Source organism: Euprymna scolopes, chromosome 20 (genome assembly GCF_053919585.1).
Source record: "Euprymna scolopes isolate OS-2025 chromosome 20, ASM5391958v1, whole genome shotgun sequence".
Lineage (NCBI taxonomy): Eukaryota > Metazoa > Mollusca > Cephalopoda > Sepiida > Sepiolidae > Euprymna > Euprymna scolopes.
The window spans coordinates 52,988,867-53,016,005 of NC_136501.1; the positions used below are offsets into that span (position 1 = coordinate 52,988,867).

Genomic DNA, 27,139 nt, shown 5'->3' on the forward strand with positions numbered 1-27,139 from the left:
ATACATACATAGAGAGATAGTGAGATAGAGAGATAGATAGATTGAGCACTTTATACAAACACGGTAAGGTTTATAATAAAGAAAGAAAAGAGAAAAGTTACTGGCTCCGTAGATATTTTCGTATTTCCGTGAGTCAGTCTCACCTTTTTGGTCATTGATTCGAAACAGTGGATAAAAAGTGAAGACTGACTCACAGTAATACGAAAATATCTACGGAGCCAGTAACTTTTCTTCTTTCTCTTCCAAACAATAACCGACATTCCTGATGACGATCGAAGGAAAATCCGACTAAAACGTTGCACTAATAACTAATGAGGGGACGATTCCAATATTTGTCCTGATTCCGATACCGATTTACCGATTCCGCGCTAAATACCCAATTCCGATATAATTACCGTTTCTGATTCCAATTCCTTATAAATCTCTAATTATTTAACTAGCAAATTGTTATTTTCCCCGATTTTCGTAAAAACACATGTTTAATGTGCACATATTTTTCTGAACGTCAAAATACACTTGTGGAAGATGATCTATCGATTGTAGCTTTACTGGTATTTTAAAATCAATAAATTTTATTATTTTTATCATTATTACCAGCAATGGAAGATTTTACTTTAAACAAAGTCAAATAGAAACAGACAATTAAAAGAATCGTTTTGAGATCGGAAAATAGGCATGAATTTTTCCGATTCCGATATCCCCAAATCTTCCGATTTTCCGATTCTGATTCCGATTCCGATTCGGATTAATCGTCCAAACACTACTAATAACACTCAAGATGAAAGCAATAGTCCGATCACTACAAGTAATATAAACAATCAGCCCTCATCTAAAAAGTTCAGAACGGTAAGGTCTTGCTGGACTTTAACACCATGAATGTAAACTTTGCTTTATGACTATACATAAAAGATGCGGATGAAAAACAATATTTTGAGGCAGATATTGAAGCATATATGACCAATTAGTTTATTGAAAATCATGAGAATTTATTTGCTATAAGAACATGTGTTATATTATGAGAGGTGCCAACATGGCAAAACAGTTATATTGTATTGAGAGTTATCACACGGCTATATATTACAGGTAATATTTACACAAGGTATCAGTCTTTATAAGAAGAATAATATATGCTCCACACCTTTTTTCTTCAAGAGTTTTTCTATCTTCACAGCTGAGCTCCGTGATGAAACATGAAATGGCCAACATCATAACCAATTGAGACATCTGTTCTTACTTCTTTTGTGAAACCACAGAACAGCACTTTATATTTTAAAAATATTAATTTATTTCAGTTGTCTCAAATGGTTTTCACAAGAGGCTGAATTTCGTCTCTACATGATTGTTCTTCACAGCCTCGCTTCCTGGCTTCAAGTACGTCTATTTCACTTGCGTGACTAAACTCCAACTCTCATGTCTGTTCACTCTCGTGATCAAACTCCAACTCTACGACTCTAAACTTCCCGACCTCACGACCTAAGTTCCGGTGACGTAATCAATTAAAAGACACGTCTCCTTAACGTAACTTCCTCTGTCACGTACACTTGTTCAAGGTTATGTTATTTATATTTAACCTAGCTAATTTATGGAAACATATTCAGCTAAAACCCATTGCAACACTTTATTCTATAACAAATAAATAACTCCCAATATAAACTATTTTAAGAATATCATTGAATAGATAGATAAATAGATAGACAGATAAATCGATGATAACTTTTAACAATGTTAATTATCTATAACACATTTACATAATAGAAAATGCTTTCATTTTGTGCCCTTTTCTTTCTCAAGATACTGCCTTCACACGGTTCCTTAAACTTACACACATATATTCCTCAAATAACTTATCCCGTTCTTTAATAGTACTTTAATAGTATCTTAAAGCGAGTCAACATTGCAATATGATAAACTAATTGTATAATGTTTTAAAATGCCGCAAATAAAATGATACCGAAGGTTTAGTCTTCCCCAAATTGAGAAATTTGGATTTGCAAAAATCATCCTTTTTCCAGCTGAGCAAACTAGAGCAACGGATGATATATTTACTAAGGGCTGGTTGCCACCAATGATAACAATACATGTAAATGCAATGTGAACAAACACCATGCTGAAGCATCAAAGTCAGGAGATGAGTTCGTGGATTTAAGAGTGGCGACGGAGATGTGCGTGATAAAGCGCGATCCGGACATTTACGATCGAGACAGCAAAAGAAGCTGGCGAAAGTGCATCGAGATTAGTGGTGACAGTGTAGAAAAATAGATTCCATTAGACAAAACGTCGCTTCTTATTCAATGATACCACTCTCGTTTCCATAGCTTTCCAATATTTTGGTTTTCTGAGTAAAAAAAATACGTATTACTTTCGAAACGACCACCATAATTACGAATTAGTTCACGAGCATGAATGCAAAATGCATTAATGCTTGATTTTTCGCAAGATATGTATCGAAACATTGTTGTTCTATGAATATGAAAGTGTGGCAATGCATGCAGAACGTAATTGCTAAGTGGATTAACCAAAGATTATGTCAAAATGAATCTCGCAATAATAATCCACTTATTACAATGTAACTCTTAGAATATTTTCTATGAATATGGCCCCGAATCAGAGTAGCCATTTACGTCTCAGTGGAAAGTTGAATATATAGTTGTGTCTGTGTGCGTGTGTGAGTGTGTGTGTGTATGTGTGTGTGTGTGTGTGTGTGTGTGTGTGTGTGTACATTTTCTAACGAAATAACTCCCTCAATTTTCAGTCTACAGACGCGAAATTTGATATACAGGGTACTGAGATTTGGGAAGATCTTAGTAATCCGTTGTCGCACAGAAATATGGCTGTTAAGGGGTCAAAGTTCAACGATTTTACCTTTGAGAACTCTACCAAACACCCCCGATGATTTAATGTCTAGCCTTAATTTAAACCCACGTCACTTCCCGTTTGGCGGTGATCGTAGCAGCAACTACGTCACGTTATTTTCACATTCTTTTCCTCCTTCGCGGTACGGGTTCGAGCCTACCTTCCTACTACCACTTTCTATTTTGTTTTTTGCTCAACACACACCTCAAAACACCCGGGCAACGCCGGGCACCCATGCTAGTATATATATATATATATATATATATATATATATATATATATATATATATATATATATATATGTGCATCCAATCTGTATATATGCCCTAAGATTGGAAATATAACTTCATTGAGCTTGCGATTTGAAACAAGTACGATGATATTATGAGGGATACATACCTAGCACATATATTGTTAAATAAAGTCAGGACAACACACACACACACACACACACACACACACACACACACACACACACACACACACATACACACATGGAAGCTACCATTAGTTTTAACAGACTATGGATACCAACAGCAAGGGTGTCTGCGCATGGAATTTTTGTGGCAAGAGTCTACGTTGTTAAATGCCGTGGAAAGTGGAGGTTCAGGGCGACTGGAAACAAGGCTGATATAACCGAAGAGCACATACAGCGTCTAGAATTCTCAAATGGTCACCCATCTGGTTCTAGCCAAGCTCAACATGTTTCAGTGGAATCCTAATAAAAGGACACCACATCATTAGACCAAATCGCTCCTTCTTTGTTGGTCTGATTAGGATTCCACTGACACATGAATGCACATATGTAATCAACAATGTTTGTATAATAAAGAGACGATATATATATATGTATATATAATATATATATATAATATATATATATATATATAAAGTGAACGTGTATGTCTGTGTGTCTGTGTACATTTCCCTACGCAATAGTTCTGTCAATTTTAAGTCTACACACTCGAAATTTGATATACAGGGTACTGAAATTTGGAAAAATCTACATGATCAGTTTCGGTCAGAGATTTCGCGGTTAAGGGGTCAAAGTTCAACGATTTGACCTTTGAGAACTCTAACAAACACCTCCGATAATTTTGGGTCTAAACACTTGGAATTTTAGATATAAGTTCCTTGGACATGGATCTAAAAAATAACTTGATTTTAGCCCAAGATAATAAATGTTAAGGGGTCAGAATAGGTTCAAAGTTTTAAAAAATTAACCGTTTTTTTTTTTGCTCAGTATACACCCCCAAACACCCGGGCAACGCCGGGCCCCCAATGCTAGTATATATATATATATATATATATATATATATATATATATATATATAATAATTTTTTTTTACTATAATGATTAAATACCTACAGACACTAGGGTTTCGTCCTTTCGGGAATCTTCAGTGTAGGGTGTCACGATTAATACCAGTCGAATGATTCGAACTCGGCAACACGAGACATTTCTGGCTCGATTAGCAAAGACCGTATCCATTCGGCTACCATTAATCGCGTGAAATAACGCTGAATTTAAACATTTTTATTTTAAATGTTCTTTACGTCAGTCAGACTGTGATATAATCGTTATACGATGATCTATGCATATATATATATATATATATATATATATATATATATATATATATATATATATATATATATATATCAAATATATATGAAAAAGCGAGCAATGAGCAAACATTGTTGTTTTCCTGAAACCTGCTAATGAACTAACCCAATTAATAAATTCGTTGACCGTTTTTTAACTGAGTTGCGATCTGCTGATTGCGTCGCAGTAACATATGGTCTGTTATTAAAATGTGCTATTCCACCATTAACTCAAATAAGTACTTTGGTTAACGATAAATTAGCGATTGTGAAAAATGAGTATAGACACGCACTAATGCTTCACATCTGTTGAATGTCGTTTGCAAACATCAAGCAGCAATTGTCCAATGTAATATATATATATATATATATATATATATATATATATATATATATATATATATACTTGCGCGCACACACGCGCGTGCACACACACACACACGCATATATATAAATCTTGGCTGAAAAAGAAGTTATATGTAATGGCTAAATAACAACAAACATCACTTGTTTTCAATGTTGACAAATCCTTACTATTAAATAAAATTAACTTTGTGTGTGGGTGGGGGTGCGCGCGCGCGTGTGTGTTAGGTTAGTTCATTCCCTGTGAACTCCAGTACGACTAGGCCGATTTTTATGAAATTTCACGTGAATGTTCTTTATATATCCAGTCGCCGTTCAAGGCCTTTTTTTATTGGAACATAATCGATAAGTATCGATAATCGATAACCGAAAAATCCGATGAAGAACATGCGATTTTGATTTAAGTTAACGCCGTACATAGCCTAACATCAGAAATGTTTTTGAGAAGTTTTATTACAGCACAAGCAGAAAGACACGGCATATGTAATTAACAGTTGTTTCTTTGATATGTAATGAGCCCGTTCGAATAAATCTTTAAAATCAACATTAACTTCTCTATAAGTGCACTGTAGACTATAATGTATTGAGGATTAAGTAACTGCAAGACATGTCTGAAGCTTCATCCCGGTGCATCGCTTTCCTTCTCCAACAACAGGAGACAATCAATCGAGCACGATTGAAACATGATACTTGAATTTTGCATTTTAAACTTTAGTTCAAAGAAAAGAAAAATAATTTCATAAAATCGACAGTAGATTTTCTACAGTGCAATGTGAACTACAATGCATTGTGGACTAAGTCAATGCCGCGAGGCATGTGATTCTTCATGTCTGTGCCCACAGTGGGTTGCCAACAAGACCAGGCAATAATTCGATATGATTGAAAAATGGGTCATTTCACCGTTTTTGATGCCAATAAAATATGAGTGTGTGAAACAATCGTTTATCCTCATTCAATTCCGGGCAACGTCGGGTTTCTCTGATAGTATATTATTTTATGCTAATAATCATCACGCGGTATTCATTTCTCTCTTTCTCTCCCTCTCTCTCTATTAATTTATGTGTGTTTGTGTGTGTGTGTGGTGTCATATCGAGGAAGAAAGTTTCGCTGTGTAACAGGTCTTCAGTACGGCTAGAAGAGTCCAAGTCATTATATAAAAAAATAATTTCATAAAATCTACATTAGGTCCTCTACATTGCAATGTAGATAAAAATAAATAATGGACAAAGCCCCTGCAAGACTATGTGAAGCTTCATCCCGGTGCATCGCTATAGTTCTCAACTACAAAGACAAGAAATCGATTTGATTTAAAAATGGGCGATTTCACCGATTTTGATGAAAATAAAATATCCGGTGACACTCATTCAACCCGTTCCAACGTCGGATTTCCCTACTAGTATATATATATATATATATATATATATATATATATATATATATATATATATATACGTACATATATATACATACATATAAATATACGTACATATATATGCATACATATATATATACGTACATATATATACATACATATATATATATATACGTACATATATATACATGCATATAAATATACGTACATATATATGCATACATATATATGCATATATATATATACATATATATGTACATATACATATACGAGCAAACTGTTAATAAAACATGTTAAAAAACACTTTGAAATGAGTTAAAAACATATTTAATCTGAAAAGGAAACACTAGATATATATACATATACATATATATGTATATATACATATATATACATATACATATATATATACATATACATATATATACACATATACATATATACACATATACATATATATATATAATTTATTTATTATACATATATATATATATACACATATACATATATACACATATACATATATATATATATAATTTATTTATTATTTTTAAAAACAGTAATATATATATATATATGTATGTATATATATATATATATATATATATATATATATATATATATATATATATTACTGTTTTTAAAAATAATAAATAATTTTTTTAAGAATACGTCCAAATAAAAAATGGGCGACTTTCTAAGGAAAACACCGGTCTCCGAGGCGGAGACGTTAACGTTAATATCGTTTAAAAAAATCAACAACAAAACCACGTAAACAGATGAACGATAAAAACAAAGCATTAAATCGTCTATGGCATCATAGCGTAATGTATTAGGGCGCTAGACTGAAATGCATAAGGTCCAAGGTTCTTACAACTGTCAAGCTATGCTGAAGAGGAGTATCGCTCCGAAACACGCGTGTCCGTAGATAACTGTTTATAAAAATAATATATATTTATATATATATATATATATATATATATATATATATAGTCATCGCTGAATCATATCGGTGCGGCTAGACAGGCAACAACCTCCAACCAGGATCGAAATCCGACCGCCCCAATGACAATCAAAGCTTTTTCTATTACGCTATTCGACTGATGCTGAGCGCGTAGTGAATTAACGATGTTTCGACATCGACTATGTATATATATGTGTGTGTATATGTGTATATATGTATTTATATGTATGTATACAGATACAGGATGTCCACAAAATCTGGCTACATTATGTAGTCAGACTTTGTGGCCAAACGTGTAGATTATGCAGCCAGACTTTGTGGGCACCCTGTACATATGCACATATATGTATGTATGTATGCATATATATATATATATATATATATATATACATATATGCACATATATGTATATATGCATGTATGTATGCATGTGTATGTATGTATGTATGTATGCATATATATATATACATATATGCACATATATGTATATATGCATGTATGTATGCATGTGTATGTATAATGTGTCTTTTGCATGTGTTTTCTTTTCTTTTGTTCTTGTTGTCCCTTTGTTTACACCACTCACGTTGTTGCTTATGACGACGACGATGATGAGCATCTCACGGGTTATTTAAAAGCAGATAAATAAACAATTATATTCAACGAAGTAGAATTCACTAGGCTTGCATTTAAAAAAAAATCTCGTTTTTTTTTTTTTAATAAAAGTTTGTTAACCACATTCACGATGACGAAGATTATGATGATGCATCTCAGACTTTTTTTTTTTAAAGTTAAGGAGCAAATGAAGTTCAAATTGAAAGAGCGTTTAAAACGGCTGATTTCATCCATAATCCTGATCATGGTGATGATGAGAACAATTAAATTTATTTAAACATGAATAAATTAGAAAAAATAAATAAACAAATCCAACGCATACGGTACGCAGAGCTTGGAGTCATGGTCGACGATGTTTTGTACCAAATTCAAATTGAAGAAGCCTTCAGAACGTCAGATTTCCTCATAATGCTTATGTGTACATATATGTATGCATACATATATGTATGTATATATATGTATACATATATATGTATGTATAAATATATTATATGTATGTATGTATATATATATATATATATATATATATATAATATGTGTATATATATATATACAACATTAAGGTGCAGATATATCTGTATCTAAATATTTTAAAAATATATATTTTAAAAACAATATATGTGTGTATATATATATGTGTATGTATGTATGTATGTATGTTTAATATATATATCAGTCCGTATGTATGTGAGGTTTGAATTTTTTAGGTAGGTATTATGTTTTACTTTTATAACAAGATAACGCTTGCATTTAAAATCCGTTTGTACCTTCTCCGTCATTCAAATTACCCCAATTCTTAAGAGAGTGATATCTCTGCTAAATATGGGACTTTTTCAGTTCGCATTCTGCAACTCAACACAATAAAAACGAACGACCTTGAATGTGCGTCTTTTTTTTTTTTTAATTATTATTGTTGTGTTCCCTTGCTAGGTCAAATGTGTCTCTCGGCTAATTAAGTTTTCGGAATGCAAACCCTCTGCTCATTGTTGCAATTCGCTTGTCGCAGCCTGCGGGACCTAACGAAGCCTGAAGTTGGATTGAAAGTCAGGCGCGCGCACACCTACACACACACACACACACACACACACACACACACACACACACACACACAATTTACAAAACAATAGAAACAGCTAACGATAAAAATAAAAAAAAATCTGAATATAAAAAAAAGGGTCGGGGAGGGGAGAGGAAAAGACAGAAAAAACTGATCTAAATTGCGACAACAACGCTGTCAAAAAAAATAGAGCAAAATAATCAATTCTAATGAAAGAGAAATGTGTAGTATCTGTCGAGTTTTCCATCGACCTCCAAAACCACTAACGTCAAGGGTATTGTTATGGTGGTTTGTTTTGTGTTGGGTTAGATATTGTGATAATTAAATTGATTGACTTACCGAGGGTGGCTCGGTGGGAAGGGAAAGACACTCATGGCTGTGAACGGGCCGGCCTGGTGTTTGTTAATGAAGAAAATAGGATGTCTATTCCTTATAGCTTAAATAGACATTCCAGTCTCGTTTCAATCTCGCTGAACGAGAGATTGAGACTATAAAAACAGTCACCTTTGTAGACTTGTTGTTGTTGTAGTTTTTTTGTTCTTATCGTTGTTAGAGATCTATCAGACCGGTACGACAACTGTTAACAGCGCGTTATATTTACAAGAAATATCGACAATATGGCTGTGTGCATATCTAAAAGATCCACTCTCCCAAGTTTTGTCTTCTCGCTCTTCGAAAAGGGGTTTATTGCTAATCGTCTGAAGCATCCGTATTGGGCAACACTGGTGGGGTTGTCCAGGCATTTTCTTTTGTAGGTCAGAATGCTTTTCTTCTAGGGCGCTGGCTATTAAAATCCAACATTCCCAACCCTGCGTCACATCTTCTCGACGTGGAAGGGAGATAAATACTGCAAAGTGTAGTATCTGTTCTGATACTATGATCGGTATTTTATTTCCTCGGTCAGTGAAAAAAAAAACTATTCTAGATTTTGGACAATTTTAATTCCTCGCCCCATGTATTTTCTCCACATATAAAATTTGACCATTTTTATCTGTGTTACACTTGTTATTTTCAATATTTCTCCATTGTTTTTATATCGATGTGTTTATTTGTTTTTTTTTTATTATTATCTATAACACGGTTCTCATCGTAAATATTATTCTCATAACGTCTCAACAGAAATCTGGCCCTTTACATATGTGTCGACAATATGAACGGAATTTCGAGCGGAATACTTTATTTTATTCACGTAGGTAGCTTGCTCTCGTTTCGTCAGCCATGACAAGATAGACATCTTAAGAAATTCGTAATTGTATTCTTAGTATCCCCATTACTGAGGATTGAACCGTTAATCTCCAGAAGAGTGTCACTTAGGATGGAGTATTACAAAATACTTTTATCTACTGCGCTACAGGTCTCTGCTGCTCATAACGATATATATATATATATATATATATATATATATATATATATATATATATATATATATATATATATATATATATATATATATATATATATTGGTAAAATAATGTGTGAAATTTGCGATCATCATCATTGTCTACAACAGGAGTGTGAGTCTTATAAACAGGCATTTTATTATTTTTTTTAATGAGTCCAGCCGTTTTAAACGCTGACCTTTTGGATTTTGTTTCTGTCTGATTTCCACGTCTATTCATTTGTAAAGTTGCACAAACACTTCAACGAGTGACTGTCTTTTCTACAAATTGTGTGTATTGGATTGTTTTTCCTTTTATTCATGTTAAACTCATTTAATCGTACCCATCATCATCATCCTCATCATCGTCGCCCTGATCATTAAGGATTTATGACGTTTTGAACGTTCCTTCATATATAGTCTACATGTATGTGTATGTGTGTATATGCATATGTATGTACATGGGTACATATGTGTATGTATGCATATGTATACATGCGTATGTATGTTTGCGTGCATATGAATGCATGCATGTATGTGTGCGTGCATGTGTTTATTTGCATGCGTATGTGGGATGGAGAGGGCTCCCGTAAGCCGCGGTAAAGGCAACCTATCTAGGAGAAGCAAATCTCTTATTTAAAAAACATAAAGCGGAAGACCAGTACCTGCATTAAGCTGGTTTGCAGTTTGAATTGTTGCTGGCTATCTTGCTCTTGCTTGTTGCTGGATCTCAACAGTTCGAACCGAGAGAGAGAGATATATAGATAGAGAGATAGATAGATAGATAGATAGAGTGAGAGAGAGAGAGGGGGGACTTAGCTATCGTACAAAGCTAAAACTCTGTGATAATATATATGTATAGATACTCCCTCAGACATCTGTCTAAAAAAAAAAAAAGAAAAAAAGTACAGTGGCGATAAAAAAGTTGTGACGCATGTATACCTGAAAAGCTGGAAGCATGCATTAACTAATCTGCCATCATTATATGTATGTATGTATGTATGTATGTATTTGAGTGTGTGTATGTATGTATGTATGTACATATGTATATGTATGTGTGTATATGTGTATGTATGTTTATATATGTACATGTGTATGTATGTATATCTGTGTGTATATATATGTAAGTATATATGTATGTGTGTATATATATTTATGTGTGTATGTATGTATATATTTATATGTATGTTTGTGTGCGTATGTATGCATATGCACGTGTATACATGTATATATATGTATGTGTATGTATATGTAGGTATATGCATGTGTATGTGTATGTATGTGTATATGTGTGTATGTATGTGTATATATGTATGTGTATATATGTGTATGTATGCATGTGTGTATGTATATGTATGTATATGTGTATATATTTGTATGTATTATGTATATATGTATACATGTGTGTATGTATATATATATATTTATGTGTATATGCGTATATTTGTATGTATGTATACATATGTAATCCAATGACCGTTTTCTGTGTCATGTTTGCTTGAGGGTGTGCAAGTCGCTGGTGGAACAAAAAAGTCGTCTTCAGGCACATGGACTTTCAGTGACTGAATATATATATATATATATATATATATATATATATATATATATATATATAGAGAGAGCGAGAGAGAGAGAGAGAGAGAGAGAGAGAGACCAAATATGTGTACAGTGGCGTAAAAAAAAAGTTCGAAGTTGTCATCTTTTCAAAAGACCGCAAATTTAGGTTAAATATTGAATGTAACTGTTTAAACAAACTATACTTCATTTGATTCCCCTTTTGTTTCTCTACTATATTAATTGTTCAGATTTGACTTTTAATTGAAGTATCCTAATGTTCAGGTCAATTCAAAATAATAACTTCAAATCGAGAAGGCAACAAGAAACTCCGCAAAATGAAAAAAATTGTTATTTAAATGTATCTTTAGAACCTTAATGCAATACAAATACAACAGGAACACAATGAACTAATCAATAATTAGTAACATGTCCCTTCTGCACTCTGACAGCATGCGATATTTTTGGAATTCCTTGAATTAGTCTGCGGCAATACTCTGATGAAAGGGCATCCAACTTCTTTTTATTTTTTGTCCAACATTCTTGCAGATGCGATTTTTTATCATTGCGTAGCTGTTGCTTGGTGTATTACCATACGTTTTCGATATTTTTAGGTCTGGATATTGTGCAGCTTAATCCAAACACGGTTAATTATTCTCTCCAAGGAAGCTCTTGACATTGCTAGCTGTGTAAATGCGAGTATTATCCTACATGAAGATCGGGTTATCATCCGAATTCAAGCTTAAGTACTGTAGAAAATACTTAGTCAAAATATTAATGTACTTGGTCGAATTAATTCGACCTTGCAAATAAACTATAGGCCCTGGACCATTGGCACTAATAACGCCCACACCAAAACTGAACCTCCACCATCTTTCAGCGTTAAAACTGTGCACCAAGGATTAAATTCTTCGTCCTTTCTTCTACGAACGAACTGTCTCTCATGACTGCCTAGCCTATTGAACTTTTTTCATCGGTAAAAATCCCTTTCGACCAATATAAAGAGTCATGATCGTTATTGCTTCTGACAAAGTCCAGATGGCATTTTCTGTTCTTTACAGAAATCATTGGCTTGCGTCTTGCAACACAGCCTCACAAATTAACTTTCTTCAATCTGTTATTAACTGTAGAAAGAGAGCAGTTTTTAACTAGATTACACTGTTGTTGGATTTGGGGAATCGTTTCAAATCTGTGCCTGAAGCTGCGGATCTTGATAGCATTGCTTTCTCTGTAACAGGTAACTCAAGGACGACCAGATTTAGAGGCATCACGAACACTACTGGTGTTTTGGTGCTTTTGCACAGTCGTTCGTACCATTTTCTCATCGCATTTAAATCTGCGGTTGATTTATCCATTAGATTAACCAGAAAGATCGAGATTAATGAGCTCTTGACGATCATTAAGAGAAAGTCGAGACATAAGGACTAAATGTTACGTCATATGACCTGGAAAAAACCCGATTACGATTAGGGATGCTTTGTTGTCAAAAATGGGGAATACTCTAGGCTGGTTTTAAGCTTATTTATTTCTGCGGAGTTTCTTTTTGCCTTCTCGATTTGAATTTTTTAAATTAATGGGAACACAAGGATAATTAAATTAAAAGTCAAATATGAGCAGAAAAAAATTATAGAGGAATAAATCCTGCATTGTGTTATGGGCTATGTGACATGGGCTCTTATGATTGCGCAATAAGTGGGTCATCCATCATCCAGAGCTTATTGTTAGCACTTTATTACAACCATAAAACTGTGTCAATCGTAGTAATTTGTTTTCCTAATCTGACGTTTCTTAATGTGACAAACTATCTGATATATCTTCAAACTCTCTGACCTTGATGGAGGGAAGACTAAAACTCGCTGCTATGGTTTCTAATGATCTGAAATAACAGCAAGAGAAATCTTGACTCCAAATATTTCTTTTACGTTATATCTCCTGTCTTTGGTTTTCATGCATAAAATAAATTTCATACTGTATAATGATTATTTGATACTGGAGATATTCATAATCGTACCTTATTTCCATAATTCTAGGTGTTGCCGAAGTTTCTGATACATTTCATTCATTTGTTGAAAGTACTTCTTCGCCGCAATGGTTTCGTCTGCATTCTAAAAACTGTAATGGATGAGGCCGGTAGCAAACCATCAAACAGTCAGCATGACCTTCTTTTGGTGCAACTCTGGCTTCGGAAAGTGTCGTGGAGCTGTCGGCGGTTAACCAATTAGCCGAGCACCACCGGTTGTCGTGAAGAACCCAGTTTCATCGCAAATCACAATCCGGTCAAGAAACGGGTCGTTCTTGTTGCGTAATAAATGAAAGCTGACACTTTATTACGTCGATCCTTTGCGTTGTTATTTAATTCGTTAGGCACCAATTTATCAAGTTTTTATTTTTGTCTTTCCAATCTTTCTCCAGTGGTTGGAAATCGTCGTATACATTACATCTAATTCAGAAGCAAGTTCCCGAACATTTGTGCTACGACTAAGGCTTTTAATTGATCGTTATCAATATAAGATGGTTTACCATTAGGCTCATCATGTTCAAGATTCTCGTCGCCACCACGAAATTTCTTAAGCCACTATTGTGCTCTAGCGACGCAAACTTAAAATCAGTTTGAAGAAACAAAGGAGATAACTCAAAATAAAATTTATGAACTTTTACAAGGCAGTTTTAACATGGGGAGGGGGAGCAATTGAAAAAGTCAAATTCTGTCATGATTTCTCCATTGCCTATGACCTCACTCAGATTGTTCATGAACCCACCCGTGTGCCCGACAATGACGGCCAGTATGCAAGCCTACTTGACCTTTTTCTCACAACTTGCCCTGAACTATGTTCAGTTTCTGTTCTGTCTCCTCTTGGATCTTCCGACCAGTCTACTGTATCAATTAAGATAAAAATGAAATGTAATAAGTCCCCAGACGTACCTCTCCATCGTACAGTATATCGATACACTAAGGCTGACTGGGATAGCTTCCGTACATTTATATCGGATCTACCTCTGCGTTCCATGTTTAAAAAGGATGTGTCCTCTATAGTATCAGACCTGACCGAATGGTTAATTGTAGGTATAGACCGTTCCATACCCTCGAAAAAATTCCAGCAAAAACCTAACAGCCAGCCATGGTTCTCTCCAGAATGTGCTGCTGCCATTGCGTACAGAAATCACTTTTTCCACTGCTTCCCACGTAATAGATGTGTGGAAACTTAGGCGCTTTCACGACTGCCAGCAACTATTGTAAGAAAGTAATAAAGAACGCAAGAGAGTTGTATACTCAATCCGTTAAGTCCAAAGTAGCTGAGCAGCGGCTTGGTTCCCACCAGTTTTGGCAAATAGCAAACAGAATCATGAACAGAAGCGTGTGCTCTATCCCAACTATCATCAATGGACCTGAGGTAATCTCGTCACCATCAGACAAAGCCAAACTCTTTGCCAAAGAATTTTGCAGCTAATTCTACCCTTTGCGACCAAGGCCGCCAACCCCCAATATTTCCTCCTGTATCAGAAAACACGCTATGTGATATACGTATATCTGTACGTGATGTTGCCAAGCTAATCAAAAACCTTGATTCCAGTAAAGCAACTGGTTCTGTCGGTAATTGTCCAATTTCTACTGTACACTCTTTAACCCTTATCCTTGAGTGGCCTCTTGCCTTGATAATGTGGTGATTCCTGTGTAAATAAAAAAAAATTATTTTGGAAATAAAGATATTAATCAATTTAAGTGAGTTTTTTGGTGTATGATATTTTCTGTCCGTCACGGATACGTATATCATAGAGTTTTTTCTTTATTATATTTCTATTTATAATTGGGAGAGTTCAGTACGAGATGCAATAATTGTCTTTTCTAACTTGTTAATTTATCTTATTAAACAACTATTTTTTTTTTCTTCTCTTTTCAGATTTTGTTGGCCATTACAACAGCTGTGAAACAGAAGATTTACGACCGAAAATTGACGACACCAGAAAATCGAAAGATGATACCCTAAAGACGAAAACGATCTCCCAATTGCAAGAATCTCAACTATACAGTAATAAAAGAATATACAAACTATGGCGGAATATAAGAATATGCAAACTATGACGGAATATAAGAATATGCAAACTATGACGAAATATAAGAATAAAATATATATAAATAAAATGGTCGCACGTAAATTATTGTGCGAATGAACATATTTCGATGTTTCGTTTATCTTTCCCTTTATTTTATTGTTTATGGTTTGCTGTCAAGTTGTTCGGAAAGTTTGTCGCATTTTAAAGGCAACGAAAAGTAAAAACAAAAAACAAAAAAAGAACATATGCGATTAAATAGTTAAGTAAATGCTAAGTAATGGGGGATTTTGTGTATGCTATGCCTTTTTGTTAATTCTCCTGTTATTCAAGGCATCAGGGCCCACTGTCATATGAATAAAACACCAAACACTTTCTTTTTAAAATCGATGCGATGCCATATATCATTCAGACAAGAAAGTTAATGCGGTTTTTAACTTTTAAATTCAGATGACCATATCTCGACTCAAACAAAGATTTGTTGATCGAAATAAGCGCCACCATAATCAACAGACTTTCGCCAACGCAAAACAACCGTATTTATGCCAGTAACGTAAAAATCTTGCGTTTTGGTGGCGACGAAGGCAGTTTCGATATCGATTAGCTTTTTGAAGCATTTCTCACGCACAAAGTTGTTGAGATGCTTGAAAAACTAGTAGTCGGAAGGAGAGAAATCTGGAAAGTATGGCGGATGAAACAGAGTTTCGTAGCCCAATTCGTTGAATTTCTGCAGGGTCGGTTTAGCAATGTACAATCAAGCATTGTCGTGGAGGAGAATTGGGCATTTTCTGTTGACTAATGCTAGGTGTTGTCAAAGATCCTGATGCATCTCATCCATTTATTAACGGTTCCCGCCGTAATGGTTTCGTCTACATTAAAAAAAAAAAAAACTGTAATAAATGTGAGCGATTGAAGACCACTAAACAGCATGAACTGTTTTGGTGAAACTCTGGCTTTGAGAAGTGTCGTAGAGCTCCGTCGGCGTCTAAGCACTGAGCTGAGCGTCGCCGATTGTCGTAAATAACTTTCATCGCAAGTCACAACTCGGTCAAGAAACTAGTCGTTCTTTTTGGTGTAAAAGAAGGGAAGCTGACACTTCATAACGGCGTTTCTTTTGGTTGTCGTTCAATCCGTGAGACACACATTTATCAAGATGCTTTATCTTTCAAATCTCTCTCAAGTGGTTGGAAATCGTCGTATACGTTACATCAAATTCAGAAACACGTTCCGGAAAATACCCGGAGACATAGTTATTTTAGGAAAATATTTAATGCGATATTCGGTTGCAGCACACCCGGAAACCTATAGAACACAAGTTTGTGTTAGTCTACTTGGCCATAATTACTAAATAACCACCACCCCTAAAAAACAGCCGTCCTACACTCCTCCAAAAAGGTTGATATAAAGTGGGCATTCATTTGACGTTGAATTAATTTTTTATATCTTGGAAACTACTCGTTTCCTGAAATTTTAAACATTATTTTCGTTTTCAGCACCCTCGAAAACTTATATACTGGTAATATGAAAAGATTTTTTGTGGGTGGAAAGATACGTGAACTTTTAACAATGATTCAATCATGGTTATTTATTTTCCTAGTTTTGAGTATGAATTACAAAATATCTTATATTTCTCCCAAACCACCGGTCTTGATGGACAGAAGATAAAACTTGTTGCTATGGTTTCAAATGATCTGAAATAACAGCAAGGGGAGACTTGATTCCAAATATTTCTCATTTGTTATATCTACCCTCTTTTAGAATTAGGCTACGATTATGAATATCATCAGTATCAAATAATTCTTATACACTGTGAAATTTACTTGATGTATGAAAGCATGCGAGGGAAGATATAGCATATGAGAAATATTTGGAATCAAGTCTCCCTTTGTTGTTATTTTAAGTCATTTGAAATCATAACAGCAAGTTTTAGTCTCCCCTCCATCAAGGTCAAAAGCTGTGGTGATATTCTCCTGTAAATTAACGAAAATAGAATTAATTGGTTCCAGAGTTTAAAAGTCCCCTTTTTATCTGTAAACTGTGAGGATTTTATACATTTAATAGTGAAAGAATATCTATTTCTTTTTTGTTGTATTTATAATCAGTTTAACTTCATGTAAAGACTTTAGAGCAAAGTCTTTTTTTTTTTCGCTCGCAATTAATTACTGTCGTACCTAGATATCCTGTCGTACCTAGATACACCTGCTTCGTTTGTCGTATTGAAGTCTACTGACTTTTCTTCTTATTTTAGACACATCAAGGTCGTTTGTCATCCCACGCAAAAAAGGGGTTGACCAATTGAATTGTGTTATTCTGATGTGCTAAAAATAATTCAAACACCGTCTAGACTGGCAAGGGGTTGCGATGACGCTGTTCTAAATATAACTTTCGTCGCAAAGTTCAGACTCGTGTTCACACTGCACTTCAAAAGTATCATGACCAGTATTAATTACAACGTTCCATTGAGGAACACTGCTGCTTATTTGCATTCGAAGCAAAGCTGGCTGTGCGAACTCCGCAAATTTCGTTCGACTACCGAACAAAATCTCCAACTTTTGTTTCGAAAACCGCGTTGTTTGATCACCGAAGCGTTTTACAACCGAGGTATCATTATATATATATATATATATATATATATATATATATATATATATATATATATATATATATATATGTGTGTACTAGCAAAAGTACCCGTCGTTGACTGGGTTCAAAAACAGCCTACAGAAAATGGACTCTGATTTATGAATATATGATAGGTTATGAAAAGGAAGGGTCGTAATAGGTAGCTATGAATTTGGGGGTATCAAAACCAAAGCAAAATATTATGAAAGTAAAAATGAAATAGATAAACTCCATAATGTATTATACCATACCTGTTCACACTGAAACACTTATCATAATAGTCTGTGGATCTATATTTTAAAAAAACCTTGTTAAACTTTGTGACATATTTCGATTCTATGGAAATCAGGTGCGAACGGACACCCTATAATTTCATATTACCATATTTCTTCAAACTGAAACATAATTATCAAAGTATACTTATGCAGATAGATATGAAACGTCTTTATAAAAGTGTGTTCCTATTTCCATACTACGGAGGCCAGGCGCGAACGCGGACCCCACAATTTTATTATACCATCCCTATTTAAGTTAAAAGATACTTATCAAAGTTTTCTGTTGTATATCTATAGCAAAAACACTTCTAAACGTTTCGTTTAATTTTTTAATCTTTTATTTCCATACTTTGTGGACCAGGCGCGAACGCAGACCCCACAATTTTAATGAATCATCATTATGCCAGATCAAACATACCCATTCCTGTGTCTCGCTACATCTATCATTATATGTGATCAGTTTTCTATAATAGTCAACCATATAGGAGCCTATTCGTGACCAGACACACACACAGACGTTCTGCTTTATATATATATATATATATATATATATATATATATATATATATATATATATATATATATATATATGCTTTCTAATTTTAAACTGAACAAGTTGAAGAGCTACAGAGACGGGAACGGTACCAGTAAAACTAGCAACGTTTTCTGTTTCAGAATTGTTTTTACTCTATAGTTACCACCATTTTCAATGGACTTTTGCCATGAATTCAATGACGCATCCTTGCTTCTTACACACGTCCATAACAGCGTTGCTTACATAGCGTTTCACACCGCCAATATCTGCAAGAGAGACAGATGAAACTTTCAGTAATTAAGTTCTGCCATAATATAAGTGAAATTTGCAATCTCCTCGGATTCATTCTGGCTGAATATAAGTTGTACTTGAGATGCTTCAAATGTAGTTTGCTATGTATTTTTATTTGAAGTATTAATTAGAATAATTGTAGGTTCATTTTATTTCATCTTAATCTTTTTATTGCTTTCACAGACCATTAATGTAAGTACTTATAAATGTCTGCAATGAAACCATTGTTCTAGGGTGGATTTCGAGTACCTAACAAGCAAATCTCATTCAGTCATACGTTTTATGTGGGCAAAAGTCATTTCACATCTAATATATAAAATTAAGTTAATTTATTTCTCGAAGAAAAGCCAACAATACTCATGAATTTCTCTTTTTTTTTCCTTTTCTGTTTCTTTGGTGTCAATAATATTAGACGGACAGTTTATAAAAATGTAATCATTTGAAATTTAAGTTAAAAAAAAAAGAAGAGATTTACACGAGATCTTGTAATGTATGTACATGTTTCCACTTCCGGTTATAAACAGAGGAGATAGATCGGCTGCAGAAAACTGGCTATATAGACCTAAAACGGTTCCCTATTATCAGGTTTGAAATCGACAATACCGATGACTTATCTCATGTAAACTTTCTGAAAAAAAAAATATATATAATGAATGAATATTTATATTCCAAATTTCATGATGTTGACCATCTTACAATTTATTCCTTTGATTTAGTTGACACATACAATTCTTGAGAGTATCTGTTTCTATGTTTATGTATCTTATATCAATTAGTGAATAATTAAGTGATTGATTTTGTGCCACAAAACAAATACTGTCAAGAATTATAAATGTCAACTGAATTAAAGGAATAAATATTATGATGGTCAACATCATGAATTTTGGAATATAGACTTTTGTCATTCATTCATTATATTGCTCTGTAATTACATTGAGCTTCTTAAATAAGGATTGGTATGTATGAAAATGAAATGTAAGTGAATAAAGAATATTTACACACACACACACACACACACACACACACATATATATATATGTATATATATATATATATACTAGCAAAACTACCTATCGTTGACTGTGTTCAAAAACAGCCTACAGAAAATGGACTCTGATTTATGAAAGTATGATAGGTTATGAAAAGGAAGGGTTCTACATTTGGATTGAATTTGGGGTTATCAAAACCAAAGCAAAATATGATGAAAGTAAAAATAAAATAGATAAACCCCATAATTTATTATACCATACCTGTTCACACTGAAACACTTATCACAATATTCTGTGGAAACTTTGTGACATATTTCCATTCTATGGAGGTCAGGTGCGAACGAACACCCCATAATTTTATTATACCATATTTCTTCAAACTGAAACATAATTATCAAAGTATACTTACGCAGATAGATATGAAAAGTCTTTATTAAAGTTTGTGCCAATTTCCATTCTATGGAGGCCAGGCGCGAACGCAGACCCCACAATTTTATTATACCATCTCTATTTAAGTTAAAACATACTTATCAACATATTCTTATGTACATCTATATCAAAACACTTCTAAACTTTTTTTTTATTTTTAAATTTTTTATTTCCATACTTTGTTTACCAGGCGCGAACGCTGACCCCACAATTTTAATGAACCGTCGTTCTGCCAGATCAAACATACCTATTCCTGTGTCTCGATACATCTTCTATCATTATATGTAATCAGTTTTTTAAAATAATCAACCATATAGGAGCCTATTCGTGACCACACACACACACACACACACACACACACACACACACACACACACACACACACACACACACACATTCAGCTTTATTTATATATATATCTTAGTTGGTCTATCTTTCCATTCCATTTTTTCTCAGAAATTCCTCGGCCGGTCTGACTGAAATTTTGTATGAAGCTTTGTTATAATAGTATGCAGCGAACTAAGTACTATGGTATCCATTTCATAAAAATTCAGGATTAACAGCGATTAGCATTTAATGAAAAGTGAGAACAGATTTACTTACATTCAATCATCAATTTAGCATAAAGCACTCATCTAAAGTGAACGAGCTATAATTTTTTATCTTTTAATCGGTAAAATGTGTAGTCTATCTATATATCTATAAAAGTGAAATTGTTCGTGGGTGTATCTGTCTGTGTGTGGACATTTCCCTACCAAATAACTCTGTCAATTTTCAGTCTAGAGACTCTAGATTTGACATAAGGGGTATTGAGATTTGGAAAAATCTTTTTAATTCGTTTTCGGCCAGATATTTGGTTGTCAAGGGGCCAAAGTTCAACGATTTGACCTTTGAAAACTCAAACTCCTTCGCCCATTTTGCGTCTAAACACTTGAAATTTTAGATATAGGTTGGGCATGGATCCAACGTTTTAAATTGATTTGAGTCCAAAACAGTAAATGTTAAGGGCTCAAAATTGGGGTCAAAGTTAAAAAATATTTGACCTCTCAGACAATTTTTGGTCTCAACATTTGAAATTTTACATGAAGTGCATACAGATATAGGGCAAGCTTTTTAATCAGTTTTTCACCGAAAATTTGGTTGCCAAGTGATTAAAGGTCAAAACATTTGACCTTTACGGTCTCTAGCAAACTATTTTGAATCTAAACATTTGAAATTTTACGTAAAGGATACCCAGACGTGCAGCAAGCTTTTTACTCAGTTTTGGGGCGAAAAATTGGCTGCCAAGAGGTCCATGTCGAGAGAGTTAGCCTTTGCAGACTCTACCAAACTCCGCTAATTTTGGGTCTAAACACTTGAAATTTTAGCTTTTCGTTACTTTTTAAACTTTTTAGTATATATATATATATATATATATATATATATATATATATATATGCACATAAAATTATGAACAGTGCATAGGGCCCGGCTGAACTGCTAGTATATTATATTTCTATAAGTCTGTCTGTCTGTCTGTCTGTCTGTCTGTCTGTCTCTCTCTCTCTCTCTCTCTCTCTCTCTCTCTCTCTCTCTCTGTTCCACTTTTTCGCAGAAACTGCTTAGGTTGAACCACAAATGTTTAGTGCTCCAGCATTAATTGTTAATCATTGCTCCTACCTCATTTCCGCCTGCGAAACAGACAGATGGATAAGTAAGGTTAAAAATCAAGCGACATAAGCTATGAATGTTTAATTTTGAGCATGCGCAAAAAATAACAGCAGAGAAATCAGCTTATTCGATTTAGTTCTGCTTTTTTTTTTGACCCTGCTATTTTTGCAAGCTAAAAACAACATCAAAATTGTTTTCACAGGTTCAAATCTCCTGTATATCAAGTTTCAAGTAAGGCACCTATAAATTCAGATAGAAGCTTGGCAAGACTTTCTGCACACACAGACAAAGTCACTTTTACATATATATATATATATATATATATATATATATATATATATATATATATATATATATATATTTATATATATACAGTTAGGTTATTCTTCTCCTGATAAAATTTTGATTCTCCTTATTTATTATTTTTCTTCAACTTTATCTTGTTTCTCCTGCAAATATAGAGCTGACTGATTTACTCACATAAATTAATATAAATTTATGCGTAAACAGACTGTGTAAGAGCGTGGCTGGTCTGAAGAGCCACCTCCGGTCGTACAGAAAATAGGAATTGGTGCATCTTGATCACATCTCCACATGTATATATGTGTGTAAGTGTATATATGTATATATAATTAATAAAAAAATAAGAAGATATTTCAAAAATACATGAAAATGATTGAGTAATCAACAATAAAGCAAGGGAAAGATGGTCTTCTTCTGTCAAGAAGTGACAATCACCATATATATATATATATATGTTTTGTTTACAGAAATTGTAGATGAGATAAATCATCGGTACCATCGGTTTCAAACCCGACAATTAGGGACCGTTTTAGATACCCTAATTATCGGGGTTCAAACTTTCTATAAACAAAACATAAATAATACCCTCTTATTTTCGGATTTTCCTAATAATTGACACTCAGCTGTATTTCTTTTTTCCAAAAAACATATAACTAATTTTATATATAACTACTTCATTTACTCACATAAAATTAATATACAGAAGTATAAATTTATGAATAAACTTTAAGTCTTTCCTTCAAAAGTGCTCAATACGTAGGTAGAGCTAGTTAGTAAGTTATAAAATATATAATATATATAATATATATATATATATATATATATATATATATATATATATATAATATTCAGTGTAACTTAATCGCCATATATATTTTATAACTTACTATATATATATATATATATGTATACGTATATACATATATATATATATATATGTGTGTGTGTGTGTGTGTGTGTGTGTATGTGTGTGAGTGATTGCTTGAACTGTTTTATTCTAAATGCTATGCAATTATGCATAAATAGAAGTGAGCATTAATAGTTAAATGAATCAAATCAAAAGAAAAGACGAGTATATAATTAATAAAATTCGTTTTTCAAATGAATATGCAAATTTATAAACCTTTATTTCGTAACTTTGTATCCTATCGAACCAACTGCATTTTGTTATCGGAAAGCTGATCGAAGCCGAACAGAACCATGCAGTGAGAAGAGATTCAGAACAACCTGCACCTGAACCATGTGATCCTAGAGGATAGGGTAGAAGATCACGTGAAAGCTACACTGATCAACTTGGATCAGTTCAAACTTTCGACAGGGTTGGCCATCGCTTCCTGGCATCTGGTTTAGTTTTAAACCGGATTCCACAAATGCGTCTCCTTATTGTACTGTGCACTGACAGCAGTTGTACAGATCAAGGAAAAACGCTCAAATTATTTGCTATATCCAAAAATTCTTTGGGGTATGCTAGAAATAAACATTTCATTAATGTGCATCATTGTTGCTCCAGCTTCTCGAGATGGCTTTACAAAGTTATTTTTTTATTGAATATTTTTTGCCATTCCGATAAACAACTCATCCATCCGCAACCATTTTCGATTGTGTTAAAATCTGGTGAGAATGCAAGATGTTTCAAGAGATAGACTCCATTTTCTTGCAGAAAGGTTAAAGTCCGTCATGTCGCGTGGATTGCAGTATTATCCATTCCCACACAAAGGTGCTCCGTCATTAACAATGCTTTCATAGCATGTTAACATAACCAGCCGCTGTGTGACGAACCTACATCACCTTGAACTCCATCGTCCATCTGTAAAGAAAGGCACCTCATACCATTAGAGACCCTCCACCACTATGATGTGTGGAGAATATTTCAAGAGGCATGTTTTTGTCATGCCAATATCGTTGGAAGCCATCAGGAACATCTAGATTGAATTTTTTCTCATCAGAAAACAGAACTTTCTTCCACTTCTAAATGGCTCATTTTTTGGAATTCTTGCCCAAACCTTAAAGCGGTCCACCTTGTGAAGTGGATGCAGGCGAGGAGATTGTTAATGAATACACGTTTAAATGTAAGTGCGATGGAAAACTCAACTTTCTTTAATATTTCCACATTTAAAATTTATTCATAAACAATGCAATGAAGTTATAAATAAATAAATAACTAAAACTACAGATCAGAGTTATCCTATACTAATATTGACTGTCCATTTTAGAACAAAATAAATCAAAAAGTTACTATAAATGAAACGACATCCAAGTAAAAACAAGACTTCAAAGAATGGGTTGATATCAACAAATAGTGTATTTTATTGGTAGTTACAATTGTTTCAAGACTATTTCAAACATTATGCCGTTTGAAAATTTTCACAAGAACAGCCTTTCTTCAGATTTATTGAATAAAAAACACTTTAACAATAGAACATTATGGAAACGATTTCCCTTATAAGGAAAAGAAAACAAGTGAAAATATTTTACCTATATCGCATCCTTGCAAAGATTTTTAAAGAGTTATATATTTACCTATTTTCGTATCTTCATTTAAAAAATTTTCAAACAAAATATAATACAACGTTACCCATAATTACCTATGTCCACTTAATGTATTTTACTAATATTATTCATTGATTTCTTAAATTAAATGTATTCATTTATTTATTTAATTTAAATGACTTTTTCTAATCCGTACTAATCAACTAAGTTATATTGTTGCGATTCTATGTTAGTTTCGTATCTGGAATTTGCTTCGTTTATGTCCATTTAATGTTTTATTAATACTATTCATTGATTTCTTAAATTAAATTTCTATATGTCTTTATTTAATTTAGCTTATTGTTTAAATTTTTTTAATTTTTTACATCCGGACTAATCAACTAAGTTAAATCGTAACGATTCTATGTTAGTTTCGTATCAGGAATTTGCTTTGTTTATTTACAAAAATATTGGCTAACCTATTTATGTGATTTAAGAAGAGTTTTTGTTTAAAACTTATTCAATACGGAAAGAAAGTTTAACATTATTTTATACTTAAGTCATTCTTATTCTTCATTTAAAATTAAGGATCTCAATCTATTTTTTTATTTTTTATTTTATTTTCTTCTTTCCTATTAAGATTTACGATTATCGGATATTTTAGATGGAGAAAGGGAGATAACTCTAAGTTCGAAATTTTAAAGGTTTAGTTGAAATTATAGGTTACCAAAATCCTAATATGTCTTCATAACGATGAAAGGGAAGTAACTAAGGCTGTTCGATGTTTCTAGGGTTGTTAAATTCCTATTATGCATTTATGATTTATTAATTAATTAAACAATTCCAATTACAACTAGGCTAACCTATTAAAAAATATAAGTTTGTAAAGCATATCTTAACCATGATATTAATTTTATTACCATAGATTTAATCTACGTTTGCCATCCAACCATAATTTTCTGAAGTTATGTGTGGCTTTAATACAAAATAACACTTCAGGAATTAAGTTCTTAGATACTTATCTAACAACAATACATATCCAATTAATAAATATTCTAATAATAAATCTAATCTTTATCTCCATGTACGTTTAAATAATTAGTAATTAAAGAATTGGGATTAATTGATACTGTTTTTAGATCAGTAAAACTTGAAAAATCCTAGTTTATTAAATATTACTCTTGTTCTAAACAATTAAATCACAAAAAAAACAAGGTGACCCCCCCACTTTCATTAAAGTAAAACGTACATGAACCTAAAGATTAGATTTATTCATAGAATACTTATTGATGGAATATGTATCATTATTAGATAAGTATATAAGAATTTAATTTCCGAATTGTTATTTTGTATTAAAGCCACGCATAACCCCAGAAAATTATGGTTTGATGGCAAATGTAGGGTAGAACAGTATATGAATGCTCAATCATGAAATATGATAATTTTGTAGCTTACAGTTTAAGTCATTTATTTTTGGCTTAAAATGTATTAGTATATGAACGATTACTGAATTATATAACCCCGGTAAAATTCGTAATACTACAAATAAGACTATATATATATATATATATATATATATATATATATATATATATATATATATTTGTCTTTACATAAGCAGCAGTTCGTTGCTACACATTCATGAGCATGTTTCGGAGGATAGACTTTCGCTCTTAATTTAGAATTCCGTTTTCGAAAATAAGGGTTGTGGCCTGATGAGGTTTCTAGTTAGTAAATACTAGTAGACCGAAACATGCTCATGACTGTG

At 33.1% G+C, this 27,139-nt stretch overlaps 1 long non-coding RNA gene across 1 annotated transcript in view; it reads left to right on the plus strand.

The window, feature by feature from the left end:
- Positions 1-15,933, plus strand: part of LOC145241432 (uncharacterized) — a 52,841-nt gene extending 36,908 nt beyond the window's left edge. The window contains exon 3 of the long non-coding RNA XR_013862555.1: positions 15,658-15,933. This is a non-coding gene — a long non-coding RNA (uncharacterized LOC145241432). The remainder of the gene's footprint in view (positions 1-15,657) is intronic.
- The last annotated feature ends 11,206 nt before the right edge of the window (positions 15,934-27,139 follow it).